The following is a 14,456-nucleotide window of genomic DNA, read 5'->3' on the forward strand; positions in this document are numbered from 1 at the left end:
CCATGATAAAAAGTTAGTGCCGATGTTTCCCTTACCAAGGGCATCCATTTTTTGAGTGGAGAGCACCTTGAAGTGCCCACATCTTCTTGCACGACTTGTTGGTACCTACACAATCTCTCAGGATGTAAAAGCTCGCAAGGGATCCGGTTAGTGTTACTATCAGGCATGATCATAGCAAAAGGCTTTATGTATGTTTCCATGTACTCCAAGGTCTCCTCAACAATTTGAGGAGCAACTATTTTAAGTCAATGGTGCAAGAGAAAATGTGAAATAGCTCTTGCTAGCCAGCCCATTCAGTCCTCTCTAGGAATGTAAGAAAGTTCTCATACACCATGGAATGATCTATTAGGAAGCCAAGCTATAGGGAATATATGCTAGCAAAGTGTGCTAGTGATACAAATGAACAAAATGAGGGAGGTTCCCTATCTATAGAAAAAATTAGGGTTTGAAATTGACAATTACACACTTAACGGACCGATAGCCCAAAATACATTATCAAACGTAGTCATTTTAATTAAAATACTTAATCCAAGTAATATATTTAATCAAAAATATCCACATAATAATTTTGTACAAATTTATCCAAATTGAACCTATTTTGATCATTCAAGCTTGATCCAAATAGTCTATACCATTCATTACATTATTGACAAAAAGGAAAAAGTCGATTACAGCAAACAAAATTTACAATGACATTACCCAATTACACTCCTAATTGCAATTCCACACCCCCATCCCTCTACGAATCACGAACCATGAAACACTTCTCCATACGTCTCCCAATCTACACAAACACACATGAACAAATATCACCAGAGAATGGATGGTGAAGATAAATCAACTGAAAAATCAATGAGGAAAAAACTTATACCTTTCGATATCTTGAAGCTTGCATCTTGTACTTCTTAAAATCTCATGATTAGTAGGTGTTTTCGAATGTCTGCTAAGCTCCATTCTTTTCTAGCATTGAATGGTGCCATTGGGTAGTTTGACCAGTAGTTCTATGGGTGAAATAACACCCTCACATGATTGCAATGGTATCCACTCCCCCTTTTTCTTCATCCCTCGCTCGTAAAATAATCAGATGTATAAATTTGAGCATGCTCTCAAGTATCAAAGTGTGATACTTGAAATCACAACTCTGCAATAATATACATCTCACTATATCCCATGCATTTCCAAGTAAACCATTCATTTGCTCATATTGCAATTTCTTGAAAATGAACATTTTTGGAGTGGCTTGTGCAGGAGCTTACAAAAAATTTGCACAAAAAGATGAGTGGGAGCATACCAACTAAGACCTACTGATCAAGAGGGCTTTGTAAATTTTTAAGAGTATTATATATCACTAATCATATTTTGTTTGAAGGCATCTACACTCCATTTGTCTAGGATTGGCCACTCAATATGGCCTAATGAGGGAAATGGAAGCTTTGCAAGTCTTCCATAGTCTTTACACCTAAAGGGAACTATGTAAGAGTGTATGAAAAAGAATATTCTACTGCCAAGAAGTGTCCTAGGGTTCTTGTTGGGAAATAAAACCTCACCTATGGTGGAATGGAAAGCATTGAAGGTCCTTGTTATGCTCTTCAATCGTTGTTCCTCTATGTAACTTGATGGGAATATGTTTACACAAAACCACAGAAAAAGTGAACAACAAGGGTATAGCAATTGCAAACAACTAGCACCCCTTTGTATGAGGGATGTTCATACTCCACACTGCGAGCAAACTTGGAGCTATTGAACTTGCAAACAACTTATGGATGATGGAGTGATGCAAGTGTCACAAATCTTCTTTGGTAAGGGTGCAAGTACTACCTCAAATCGGCTCATTGTAAGAAGACAATGAAGAAAACATTTTGGAGGGAGCCGATCAAGAGCATGAGGAACATCAATCCGAAGAAGATGATGAGTCACCTATCAATCGTGAGACAGTGCTTCATTGGATCATGATAGTGATATTGATATTGATATGGAACCCCATCTTTTCATTGAGCTTCTATTAGATATAGACATTGATGAAGCAACACATATGGATTTATTACAAGATGGGATAGATTTATGATCTTGACATTGTTTCGCTTCTCAAAAGTTTTCAATTATCTTTTATTTTTGCTCGAAATGTGGCTCCAAGGGTTCTAATGGATATTTTTTAAATTTAACATGTTTTTAAAATCCAGTATCCAACAACTCTTTGGAATTTCATGCAGTGAAAAAATAACAACGTAGTTTAGCTTTACAACATTGAAATTTCACTGATATAGGCGCTACCCCTAGTAGCAAAATTTTGTTGCTATAAGCGTTGTGGAGCAGTAAAATTTGGTTGCTAGAAGTGCTACTGAGTAGTGAAATTTTACTGCAAAGCAACGAATAGAATCCCTGACATCCCGACAAAATAAACGTTGTTATGCCCCCGATGTGTTATAGACTATAGTGTAAAATATAATTTTCTGGTGGTGTAACCAAAAGTTCATACAATGTGATAGACTCAATGTGATGAAGACAGTGATCTTATGGATAGATCAAAGAAATATGCTTCATAGATCTAAATCATCCTAGGATGCAAGTGATGCATCGTGTTCAAGATAGTGATGGTGTAAACATGGATGTAGAGTACTTAAATTCAATTGTGATAGTACAATTTTTGTCCATGACTTAGCTATAGACCTTTTTCTCTAGCATATATTTTTTTATTTTATAAACATGATCATTTGACAATAATTTGAATCTCTGATCATATTTAGAATTCGGAAAGTATGCATTTTATTTTGTTTTATGAGAAGACTATGAGTATTCATATCCCAAATTTTGTGCCACCTCTTAGGCTATTAATGTTCTCTTTTTTTAAAAGCCACATTTTTGTGTCATTTTGGAAAAACCTTTTCTCTTGATTAAAGAGTTTTCCAAATTCTCTTCAAATATCCCCATTAGAAGAAAAAAAACCTTTTGGAAATACCAAATATTTTAATTTGGCATTTCCTAAAAGATTTCCTTAGAAAAAAATGTTCTAAAATATCCAATATATAATTCTCAAAAAAAATGCCATATGTTTTTCATTAATAGACGATATCACTACACAAATTTGTGAGAGAGAATAGCAGGCCCAGTGAGCTCAGTTCACGGCCATGGCAATGGCTCAATATTTATGGTCATAGTAGGCAATGGCAATGGTGGCTGTCACATGCGCACGTGTTTGTGATCGAAGGGGGGTCGGCGAGTGCGGTTTGTCTCGGCTTGAAACTCCTCAAACACGCGTAACTAGTTACTTTATTCAAATTAGGCTCTGCGTGTAGTAATCATGAGCCGTTGACGCCCATGCCCCCAACAAGGAGAGCCAAGACTAGCCGCAACTTTTAGTGCATTGGAACGTCCCAGATCCCCTTTTACACAACAGTGACTCCAACAATGGATTTACACAAAAGTGACTCCAACAAAAAGCCAATGGATTTATAACTAATCATCTTCCGTTGAAACAGATCTACATCCTTTCATTCCTAGGGCGGTTGGTTAGTCAACAACTCTAAGGCTATACTCATGGTATTCCAACAACTTCCAAACAACACAAAGGCGCTTTGAACTTTCCTCACTTGTTGCAAATGATTCTTTCAAGAAGATTCTTGCATATGACAATACCATAATATAATTCCATGAGTAGGAACTCACATACTATTTTAACAAGGCAATGTTATTTCCTTTGTGACCAATCAGTTTCTAGTGTTCAAACTCTAATTTTGTATATAGTTCTATGTTGACCTCAACCTGCTCTATCTTGTTGGGTGCCAATGGGTCTTTACATCTCAAGAATGTATCAAAGGTTCATACACAACCATAAAACAACATGTGCATCTCTTTAATATTCACATTATTAAGGGCTTATTAAGTAAACTATCTAATAATCTCTCTGTTATGTCAATAGTCACTGGGGCATGAAACATTCACGAGTGTGTAAAGATATTAAAACATTTATAAATGTGCAATGTGTAAAAAACTTATGCATGCATATGAACTAGAGTTGAAGGGTTACACAACCCTCACACTTATAATACCATTATTTAGTATTTTAGAGAAACCACACATGATAAAGAAGGAGGTCTTCTATACCACCAACCAATAAAGACCATACCATTGAGGGTGTGATTTTTGCCTCAAAACAGACACACAAGGAATTTTTATGGTAAGATTATAAAATTTATCACGTGCAACTCTCCCTTTTTATTAGATTCACATGCATATCATGGAAAATGAGGAAATGAAATGGAACAATTCACAAAAACATTTCTTGTGTTTGTAAATATAAAAAAACATTTTGCATGTTTGCATGCTAGTAGACACCCACACTATTAGAGAATGACCTTGTAGCATCAACCCTATACTAATTTTTAGGAGCATGCTAGTAGATACCCACACTATTAGAGAATGATCTTCTAGCATCAACCTACTTATTTGTAGGAGCATGGTTGTAATGGCAAGTTGCATTGCATTTTGAGTTATACTGCCCCTATATTGATTTTTAGGACCATGGGTGTAATGCCAAGTTGCATTTTAAGTTGTATTATTCCAAGGTTAGATTTCGTGTTAATTTTGTAAATGGAGTAGTTGAAAGTGTAAATCCCAAATTATGTTGTGGATGAGGTGTTGTAGGTGAGCTCATGGACCAAATGGGTAGGCCACTTGTGTATGTGGTGACTAGGATAGATAAGCTTTCAAATATATGAGTTTGAGGTAACTAAAGTGGAGGGTTAATTGTAATAATTTTAGTTCTTGTTTAGTTCCTTGCATAATTATCATTCTCCTTAGATCCGTAGCAAGTGTAGAGACCTTAAAACAAGGTCTCTTTTTGTTGTACCTATGTTCAACACTGAGTTGTTGCATCCACATCATTTCTCAATTTTGCACATATGCAAATACAATTGGATTTTTTCCAACAAAGGTTAGTTTGCTGCCATCCACTCTCACAATCTCAAGGGTTTCACTAAAAAATATTTTAATGTATCACGTGAGTTTACTGCAAGTATTTTTTAAATTCACATTTTGGAGATAAATTTATAAAATTGTACTTACATAAGGGATTTTTAAATGGATTTTTTTTTAAAATGGTGTATTTTAATGTACTTACATAAGGGTGTTTTAATGTATTTTTAAAAAATTATGTTTGTATAGAAAAAATAGTGTACTTATGTAAGGGCTTTTTTAATGTATTTTAAAAAATTATGTTCATATAGAAAAGAAATGGTGTAATTTTGGATAGAAAAAGGAATCATTTTAAGGGATTTTCAATATAACCCTTAAACACACTTTATATTCAAGTCTTCTATAGAATGAATCCTTGAGTTAATAGTTTACATTAGCAAAATAACTAGCATAGTAGGGCAGGCTCCAAAAGGCAAAATTGTCAACACCTAAAGCAAAACAACAACAAGCGCAATCAATCTCAACATCACACATACATGCACATACACACATAGATACATAGGAAGGGGGAAGTTTCATCTCAATGAACTTTCTCAGCAAAACTAGCAAAGCAGGAAGTTGTGTGTGTGCATGCTAAAGAGTGAATAGAGCTCTTATTGGGTAGCAAGTGCGAAGGACATGGCATTATCTCTCTTTGTTGTACCTATGTTCAACATTGAGTGGTTGCATCCACATCCTTTCTTAATTTCGCACATATGCAAATCCAAGTGGATTTTTTCCGACAAAGGTTAGAGTACTTTGGTGCCATCCACTCTCACAATCTGAAGGGGTTCACTAAAAAATATGTTAATGTATCACGTGAGTCTACTAGAAGTATTTTTAAATTCACATTTTGGAGATAAATTTATAAAATCAAGTACTTACATAAGGACTTCTTTAATGGATTTTTTTTAATGGTGTATTTTTGTACTTACATAAGGGCTTTTTTAATGTATTTTAAAAAATTATGTTTGTATAGAAAAAATGGTGTAATTTTGGATAGAAAAATGAATCATTTTAAGGGATTTTCAACATAACCCTAACACACTTTATATTCAAGTCTTGCATAGAATGAACTCCTCGAGTTAATAATATACTTCAGTAAAATAACTAGCACAATAGGGCCGGCTACAAAAGGTAAAATTTTCAACACCAAAAGCAAAACAACAACAAATGCAATCAATCCCAATCGGCCCCAACATCACTAGTCTCTTCACAACATTGAGAAAGTTCAGTGTTTTTATGTTGGAATGGAGCAAAATGAGATGCTTCATTTTGTGACCTCCATAAACAACTGCATCTTACAATCGGTCATGGACAAGCCACATCTATAAATTACATCTCCGTGAAATCCTTTTGGTGGCCCATTTTTATGGTGGAACCAAACAAGTTATCACTTGGTAATTTTTTGTAAATAGAAGGCCTAGTTCACTCAATTTATAAAGTAAATTTGGCAAATGTGCATGTTTCGCTACAAGAGGTTCATCCACTTCTAACAGCATTTGAAAGATAGTTTAATGTTTTTATAATAGTCTCTCATCGTTCATTACCTACATCAAAAATGGAAAAAAAACCTTTTACCTAGACATATTTTACATATATATTGTAAATATAAAGATATATTTATAATTTTTCATCCATTCTCCTATATCTTCCAAGATGTCATTAAAATCTAGCTCATTGGAATTTTTGGAAGTATTTAAGGAGATAATGTCAATGGATTCATTAGATGATGATAAGCTTTCAAATATATGATTTTGAGGTGATTAAAGTGGAGGGTTAATATATGAGTTTGAGGTGATTAAAGTGGAGGGTTAATATATGAGTTTGAGGTGATTAAAGTGGAGGGTTAATATATGAGTTTGAGGTGATTAAAGTGGAGGCTTAATTGTAATAATTTGAGTTGTTGTGTTAATTCCATGTGTAATTACCATCCTCCTCCTTAGGTCCAAAATATGTCTTGATATCAGAGCAAGTAGATCAGGAATTAGATCCTCCTTAGACCCAAAATATGTCTTAATATCAAAGAAAGGTTAGGAATTAAGAGTTTAGGACAAGGCTTTTGAATAGAATTCCTTGTCTATTCTCGATATTTCTTTGTCTTCCAAATGCTTGATTAGGGAATAATGTTTTTCTTCTTATAGAAATGGAGAGAATATTTATTTTGTGAGTAGAGAGAGAGAGAGAATCGCAAGGTAAAAGTACCACATTTACTAAGGTCATGAAGTAGTACACGATGGATGGATTGTTGAGGTTTTGTCATGCCCTTTCATGGCATTGTAATTGTCAAATACAACCATTAGTTTTTTAGAGTCATCAAAAATCACATTTAAACGAGTAAAAACGTTTTATAAGTTTTGTGCAAACAAGCTGTTAGGTCGTCTTGACTAAATGTGGCAAAAATGTTTTTTTTTTGTTTTTTTTCGTCCCTTTACAAAGTCTTTGCTCATATTCTGACTAGCAGAATCAGCCCTTATATGGACGAGTGGATCCTCAAGGAGCAAAAGGGCTTTATAAAGGGAAGGTATATTCTTGATGCTATCATTAGTCTTTGGGAGGGTATGGAGCATGCTGAGAACTCCGGTCAGAACTACATCTTCCTCAAAATAGACTTTGATAAAGCCTATGATAGAATAGACTGGTCTTTCCTCTTCCAATCCCTGCAAGATATTGGTCTCAATAGGAAATTCATAAAGTATGTCCAAACCTTGCTTGGAAATGCTTCTTCCAAGGTGGCCGTCAATGGATCTCTCACTGGTGCCTTTCCTCTGAGGAAATCTATAAGACAAGGCTGTCCCCTGTCCCCTCTTCTTTTTGCTATTGTTGCGGATGCTCTGGGATGGCTTGTTAACAAGGATATAACTGATAATAATATCAAGGGTATTGAGATCCCCAACAGGACTGATCCTTTATGTCTTCAGCTTTTTGCTGATGACACGAATGTGCTGCTCCGGAACGATGTGCAGACTGCTGCCCACTTTATGACCTGCCTCGAGACCTTCTGCCTGGCCAGTGGCTCACAGGTTAATCACTCCAAGACCAGCTTCAGAGTCTTTGAAGGGGTGCCCTCCCCCCTCGATCCTGTCCGCTGGTTGTAAGAATATCCAGGATGGTGTTGTGTTCAGGCTTCTTGGAATCCCCATGGGCTTTAACATCTCGTCCAAACAAAGGTGGGACTATGTGCTTGATAAACTCAAGATTCAGGTCAAGAAATGGAGTCACATCAACACAGGGGTGGCCTCAAGAGCTTTTGTCCTCAATCACTTCATTATCCCCTCTGTTGTCTACTTCCTAGCCTGTTGGAGACCCTCTGAAACCCAACTCCAATCCCTTAACTCGTTCATGGGGAACTATCTGTGGGGGGGATCTCTGGGGAGTAAGAGGATCCGCAAAGTAGCTTTTCAGACATGTTGCTTGGAAAAAGAGCAAGGGGGTCTCGGCATCATCAACATTGGTTTGCTTGCTGAGAAGCTTGCAGCTAAATGGGTTCATAGAGCCATCTTGTCGAACGACGTCTGGGCTGACTTACTCAAAAGGGATATTAATAAATTCTGGCTCAAAGGAAAAAGAGCTTGGAAGGGTTTCTCTCTCAATGATGTTTTGTTCTCAAAGGCCTATCTCTCCCCTATAGGTAGCAAACTGTGCTGTAGGATGTGGGAGTCTTGGATGAAATACAAAAAACTCTTCTGCTTTCAAACCTTTACTAAAAGAGGTAGATATGCCTATGCTGCTGACTCTGTGTGGTTTGGGCACCTCGTACCTCCGATCTCCAATGAACAGGTCCAGACCAGTCTTTCTTATTTCAAAGCTGGTATAAAGGTTTGGGGTGACTTATGTGACGCAACTGGCATATTAAACAGGGAACAACTCTGCAATAAATTCATCTTATCCCGTGGTGGAGTTGAGTTGGTCATTCAGAGGTGTAATGCTCTTAAGGTCTCCATTCCCCCGGGGCTGATTTGTGATTGTATTTCCTTTTCCAAAGCCATCCGGTGGGGTGACTCCAGTAATCTGGTCAAGCTACCTAACACCTTTCATGCTAAGAATCTGATTCTTAAGCTAAATAAGAGATGGTCCTTGGCCTGGAACAAACATCAATGGGCCTTCCGATTCAAGCTTATTTGGGCCTTCGCTCATGAAAGGAAACACGCCATTTTGGCCTGGCTGGTCATGCACAAAGCAACCTGGACCCTTGAGAAGGCCCTGAAGCTTGGACATGGGAACGGCCTTTGTCCCCGCTGTAACACCAAGCTCGAAACAGTCCCCCATCTCTTCTTCTCGTGCCCTGACACTAAACAATTCTTGGATGTTCTGAACAAGGCCTTTAAGAAAATTAGGAAAATCCCTTTGAGTTGGAAAGAAATTCTCCTAGGTGAAGGACACTCTATGGACCCCTTAACGTGGCAGTCCGTCAGAATTTTGTTTCTTTGGCATGTATGGAAGCAACGTAATGAAGCGCTTTATGAAATTAAAACTAATCACCACTTTTATCTTTTTCTTGACAGTGTTCTCAAGCTTATCCATCAACTCCAGCCGAGTGGTGTTCCCATGGAGGTGGACCGGGGTGGCAAGACCTACCTTGGAGGAAATGGAAAAGATTCCATGTCTCCTCGCATTGCCAAGCAAAGGAAGTTATGCTACAAGGGCTCTATCTGGAATGTCACAGAAGACTGCAGAATTCCGAGTTCTACGTCCAGGCTTCAGAGAACTTCTGTGGGTTTCTTTAAGCCCTCATGGCCTCAATTTGCTGCTCATGATTTACTATCCTCTCAGGCTTGCTCCACTGGAGCTGGCTGGCCTCTGCCTAGTACCTCAGTCTGTGATTCAGAATTTGGCTGCCAAAACGGGCTCTGCAGATTTGTTATGCTCATCATGCTTCATCATCCTCTCTCCCGAAATAGAAGAGGGGCGGGCCGCTGTGAACTGATTCATCAGGACATTGGATCTTTGTTATTCCTCTTTCTTTCAACTTGCGCTGGCCGTTCATGAGTTGATTTAGTTCAGTTTGTTTCAGGGTGTTTTCCCTCTTTTGCTGAAGTTTTCATCAGGTCTTAGTGTCTGCCCATGGACCTTCCACATGGGACCTTGTAACCATATCTTTTTCTAATATATTCCACCGTTTTAACTAAAAAAAAATGTTTTTTTTCCCTTGACTATAAATTCACCTGACCACCTTAAGTAATTTTAGCTTTTGCCCCTAGCCTGAGCGTTGAAGATTCCGAGTACCATCATTCAGCGCACGTAGGAGGAGTGGGTAAACTCGTCGTTGAAAACGAGTTTGTTACGTGAGGCTACTTTATAAAGTTAGTAGGCGGTTTATATTCAAACTGTACCACCTACTCGGATCGCACTAATACTTCCGTGAGAGATTGGATGGTACTTTTTCCATTAATCAGTCACATTTCAAATTGCAGCTATAAATATATGGTGGTACTGCCGATATTCATCACCGACGAGCGAGAAACATACATATTTAATCTCGTCTTGTGAACTTCACCATCTTCTCCGAATCATCACTAATTAAGGTAACAATCATTAACATGCTCTGATGGACTAGCTGCTAGTGAGCTGTTTCAGCAGCACTTCACAATTCAACTGTGTTAATGTTGGCTTTGATCTTGTCTTGCAGTTTTCGAGCAAAATGGCAATGGCGATTCTGCTCCTGGTGGTATCATGCGGCTTGCTTTGGGCGACTGGGTGGCCTCCTGCTACGGCTGCAGCGGACACCTCTTACGTGTCGAGCATGTGCAACACGCAGGGCATCCCGCAGGGGAGCGACTTTTCGGGCCACCTGGGCGCCCTGCTAGCCGAGCTGGTGGAGAATACCCCCTACACGGAGGGCTACTCCTTCAAGACCCGTTGGGGCGGCGGCAATGCGCCCGCCTTTGGCCAGGCCGCATGCCCGGCCTCCGTGTCCAGCCCCTCCATCTGCCAGCAGTGCCTCGAGCAGCTCTCCGCGGACATCTGGAGCATCTGCAACAACGCCATCGGAGCGCAGGTCTGCTACCAAGACTGCTCGATCCGCTACGAGAACTACTATTTCTAATAAAGGAGGGGAGGGTGGAAAAATAACGTGTGGCCTAAAGGTCCGCAGCGTAATGACAATCTTGTTCTTAATTTCTTACAAGAAAACCACGAAACCGCTTGGGTTCAGTTTGTCTACAAAACCCAAAATATATTTGCATATTTTGGGTCCTAAGGTGTCTAGGTGACATGGCGTACTTTGCTTAAAACAACAAATACCAATATATATATTCTACATGCAACAACGGATGAGTTTGTTATTGGCCTACTTATTTAAGAAACCTTCAACTGCACACTTGAGAATTTCTGGGTGTGAATATTTTTGTACATGCTCCAGATGCTAATCGGATGTGCCAAAATCCAAAAGCGCATATTCTTGGGTTACAACAAAGAGTCATCAACTCTAGGACACCCTAGGTAGGCGAAAAAGAATACCATAGTGAGTCATGATATGGTATTAAGACCATATTAGGGAGTTTGGGCAAATCCTCATACTTTGGGAATTCGAAATGGTGGCTCTTTTAAATCTACTTATTATTAGATTATCTTGAGCACACCAACTCCAAATTTGTCAGAGATTATATATTTAACGCCTACCCATCAAGATCTTTCGAACGATATATCACATGAGTGGGTTTTGACAAAAGATTGATAGGGTTCGCCGTGCTCCCAGGAATAGCCACATTGGATGGAAGAGTATGTTTCCTCTTCTTCATCATGTAACAAGGAAATCACAAAAATAACAAAGTTTTCACTCGCAACACAAGATTCCTTGCATTCTAATGGAGGGAAACCTATACTAGAATTCCTTCTCATATGGAATTTCGTGTGAATCTTGTGAAGAATGCTCTTATTATGTAAGAGGTATTAGGATTCAAAGCGTCCCCGACTTGTGAGCAAATCTCACTTTGTGTGTCCATTTGTATGTGCATGTGAAGACCCCATTATGTGTAAGTGTGTGTGAAACCACTCTCATGAGTGGATAAGATAAGTGTTCCATGTGTTACTTGTCCAACGTATGTGTGTGATTTGTTTGGGTCAAAAGAAGATAAGCCTACAAAAGCATTGTCCTTGGGGATTATTTGATATATTAATCAATTATCATTGACTCGTGCAATCTCCTGAGCATTATCTTCCCTCTCTAACTCACGCTCTCTCTCTCTCTCTCTCCTTATCTCTATACACAGACATCATGGATAACTTTGACCTTCCATAGCTCTATCATTTGAAGCCTCCACTACTGACCTAACTACTAATATGGTATCAGAGTGAGGGATTCAAGGGTCCAAGAAACAATTGTCGACATCCTAGCATATCTCATAGATTTTTAACCACTCATAGCCAAGGCCAATAATACCATGGATTTAGGATTTTGCAAGTTGTACTAGCTGATGCAAAGTGGCCCAAACATTAATGACACATTTCCATGATTCTTCTAGATTCTTCATGACCTACCACCCTTTTAAGAACTTTATCCTTACCCTACCTGTGGATAATGTCACCCAAAATGGTGTAAGGATGATTAGCCCTCCTTTCAAGACTTTACTTTTTCTACAGATTCAATCTGTGAGGAAAGGATCCTTCCTCCAAATCTTACTACACATCTTAGAGTTCTAGCCAACAACATGTGTCATCTCAATGCAATAGTAGCCACTTTAAGAGATGCCAAGCTTTTAGTGGCCCGCTCATTAACTCTTTGATTAAGCTTATTAACATGAAAAAATTCACAAAATGAAATAGTCTGTTTCAACTCTATTGTGCTTTGATAAAGCTCCTTTAGATTTGGACTTCATGCTTTATACTCTCCTCTCATCTATCTAATGACCAATTAATTGGGAGTCTCCTCCAATATCTATCTCATTTACTTCATTCTTCAAACAATATTCTTATCCGCAAATCAATGCATGGAGTGAGTGTGAGAAGCCACATCACCAAGTGAGAATTATCCCACATACAAGAGAAAATCTAAGTTGTACTCTCCTCATATAAAAGGAGGACATTTCAAGCGATGCAAATATCACTTGCACTTATCTCAAGTCTCTTTATGTATCCAAGCTAATTCATCTTGTTGTCTAATTGTACTTGAGTGCATCTTAAACAGCACACTGAGATTTTTTCATTTCTATCCACCTTAGTTTAGCATTGTGATTAGCGTAGGATTAGTTGATCTTTAGGTAAATGTCTTGTCATTAGGAGAGCTTGATCCATGATTCTCAAAACTTTCTTCGATCCAATCTACATTTATGAGGATTGAGACATCCGTTTACATCATAAAAACATTTTAAGGCTTTCCGTAACTTCCCTAGGTGGTCCATGCACCTAGAGCAATCAAAAAAGTCATCTAAAAATACCCATATGAACTTACCTAAGTATTTTGCAAATATTCGACTCATGAGCCACTGGAATGTTGCTAGTGCATTGGTTAGATCACATGGCATGACCCTAACCCTATAAGTATACACCTCCCAAGGTGTAACAAATGAAGTCTTCTTTTGATCCTTAGCTTGGATCCTAACCCATCACACACTTAATAAAGTTTATGACTTTCAACTTAATCCAAGATTTCATCCTAAAATTGTAGAGGAAAGTGATCCTATTGAAATATACAAGTGAATGGGTGTGTGTACAAGAACAAGCCCTTAGCAAGAGGCTGTAAAAGAGATTTTGTAAATGAGTGGGTAGCAGTGAAAAGGTGAGGGGTATCTAGTAGGAGATAATAAAGGGTAGCATGAGAAGATCTAGGATGTGTGGAGATATTTTGGGAAAAGTGAAGAGGTGGAGAGAATTAAGCAAAGGAGGTGGAGTGAATCAAGGATGAGGTGTCTCCCCAGGGGAGGTGGCACAAATCAAGGAGCAGATCATGGATGTAAACACTATTAATTGAGGCATTGGCCTAATGAGTATTTGCTGTTTTTAAAGTATTCATGCCTACATTAAGCTACTAATTAATTGCTCACTAATCTCATCTTAATCATTATCTAATCACTTGCTAATGATTTTGATTCTTGGATTTGATCCACCATAGCTCATCACTTTGCTTGCATTTAAACTTGGTATCAGAGCCAGTACCTCATTAGGGTTTGGTGAGATTTGTGAGAAAGAGGGAAGAAGAAGCTCTGTGAAGCTTTGTGAAGCTGTGGAGCACACACCAGCATCAAATATGAGAGCTTGGCCTACCGGGGTAAGAAGTGCTAGAAACCCTTACTGAATTGCAGGTACTCACAGAGTGGTTTGAGTCAAAGAGTGGCTGCCCCAAGCAATCAAAAATTCTCGTTTTTGAAGATTTCCATGGAAGCGTTGAGCTGTGTTGCTCATTTCTGGCAAATGTATTGGATGTCTAGTGGAGTGGGCAATTGTACCGTTGTTTTGGCATGACACTAATGCATTTTGGGGGTTTTCAAGCATTGAATTAAAGCACAAGGGCTACAAATGCTGTAAAAATAGGGCATGTAGTTATTTAGCTTCAATTAAGCTCAATAGAG

At 38.4% G+C, this 14,456-nt stretch overlaps 1 pseudogene across 1 annotated transcript; it reads left to right on the top strand.

The window, feature by feature from the left end:
* Positions 1–10,316: 10,316 nt before the first annotated feature.
* LOC147633020 (antifungal protein ginkbilobin-like protein pseudogene) lies at positions 10,317–11,209 on the top strand (annotated as a pseudogene). The gene is made up of 2 exons (XR_015267039.1): positions 10,317–10,475; positions 10,580–11,209. The product of XR_015267039.1 is annotated as an antifungal protein ginkbilobin-like protein pseudogene (transcript).
* The last annotated feature ends 3,247 nt before the right edge of the window (positions 11,210–14,456 follow it).

Source organism: Cibotium barometz, chromosome 12 (genome assembly GCF_041138505.1).
Source record: "Cibotium barometz isolate CiBa-2024 chromosome 12, ASM4113850v1, whole genome shotgun sequence".
Lineage (NCBI taxonomy): Eukaryota > Viridiplantae > Streptophyta > Polypodiopsida > Cyatheales > Cibotiaceae > Cibotium > Cibotium barometz.